The following is a 1,956-nucleotide window of genomic DNA, read 5'->3' as shown; positions in this document are numbered from 1 at the left end:
CATCTCTGTAGGATCGCAAGCAGCCACAACATTTTAAGATGTGAAAGATCGTTGGCTTAAAATTGTGTCGGCGTCGGACGGGGCCCGGAAAAGAGGCACCAGAGGAGAGGCCGGAAAGGTCCACACGATATGGACACTTTTCGACATCGTGGATGGCATGCTGAGGAACACACCACAATATGCGGAAAGGAGAAAAAAGGCAACTTAGTTGCGTAGCCATCTGCGCCAACTCAAGCCTGGTATTTATAACTTCACTACTATCACCTGTCCTACCACTCTTTTTTAAGCCGCTTTCTTCGTGTTGAATATCTTTTTACCTGCTTTGACTGCCCAAGAGTCTGTGTTTTTAAGCATTTGTTCCCTTCAGCTGCGCTGGTAGCTTCGCTATTGTTGTTTTCACATTACCTTTTTCCTGGCGAGAGATCTGCGGGGATTGCATCAAAACACCTCTAATTTTACATTTGAGGCCTTCATGAAATGTACCCCAGAAGAGGACATGTACGTTAAGTCTTGTTTCCATAAGTGTAACTTCAGTTTATAAAGCTTCAAGTGATTTAACTTGTTATGCATCTGTGCTTTTGTGCACCTCCATTCTGCCATCTCCACTGTCATCCAACAGCCCTTCCTGTCCCGAGACTGGTGGCCGGGTGTGCACCTCATTGTTTGCTTACCATAACGGTTACTGCAGTGAAACAGTTTATGTACAGCATTGTAATTTCATTCACCTGTGCAGCTGTATATCAAGCCCGGCTGCTGCGTTTTTTCAAGAAATGTAAGCTGTACTAATTGTGGTGTCATTATCCACCAATAGTAGCAGCATCCTATGTCTTTATATAATGCAGGTACTCTGACAGCCCCAATGACTTTACCGATGAACACGATTTGAAGTGGGTGGTGATTTTCAGTTTTCCTAGCTGTGGTGCATCACAGGTTCCATATCAATGCAACTTTTCCACAAGCTTCTCACGTTTAAGAGTGGGTCCACTCTATTGTGCACTGTTACGCTGCACTCCTATAGAAATGGATTAGTTTTATTTGCATACAGATCTTGGCTTAGTTGCTGTCATGAATGCAGTGCAGTTTCAAGTGAATCACACACTCAACAGTGCATTGCAATGTACTGGGGAAAAGTGTCCTATTTAATGACTGCACGTCTAAAAACTGCAACAAGGTGTGAAACCAAGCTTTCGGGTACTAGATTAGTGCGATGTGTCTTGCTCCTTTTCATAGCATTGCAAGTAGACATGTTTTTGCACGGCATAAATGGCAGCATTTTTATTTTTTCTATAGGCTCCCCAGCACATCTGAAGGTGTGGCATCTGCTGCTGGCTCTTCAGGGTAAGTTAGTATTCACTTTCTTGTGTCGGAATATGACACCATAACAAAATATTTTTGAGTCAGGTTGTCAACTTCACAAGCAGGAGCCGCTGCCCCAGATCCAGGGTAAGAAAGCTGTGCGCACTTTGTTTTATTGGAAGCAGACTTACTTTTACAGTGCATTTCTTGAGTGTAATGATGTGACCTGTCCTGCAGGTCTGCCAAAAGGCGAGCATCCAATGGACCTTCCTCTCGGTACTGGCATGGTTCACATTTCCTGCAGTATTTCAGTGATTGCAAGAAAACATTGTGCTTATACAGTTATACGCAGGACCAAAAGAAGGAAGTCTGACAGCTTCGACGATGCGGTGAAAGATGTCTTGGGCAGCTGCTGAGCTACGCTGTTAGAACTAAAAAAAAATGAAATGACTGCCCCGACAGATGACGGTCAAGAGGCAGCAAACTGGATAGCTGCTAAGCTTAGGATGCTACCACACAAAAAAAGATGCGAGGTAACATTCAAAATCCACAAACTGCTGTATGAAGCCGAAATGGGGCAGTATGAATAAATGAAATGTAAAGTGCAAGCAATCGATAATATTTTTCTATGAAAGCAAGCAATTTCGGCTTTCTTTGATA

Source organism: Dermacentor albipictus, chromosome 2 (genome assembly GCF_038994185.2).
Source record: "Dermacentor albipictus isolate Rhodes 1998 colony chromosome 2, USDA_Dalb.pri_finalv2, whole genome shotgun sequence".
NCBI lineage: Eukaryota > Metazoa > Arthropoda > Arachnida > Ixodida > Ixodidae > Dermacentor > Dermacentor albipictus.
This window is presented reverse-complemented; position numbering follows the sequence as displayed.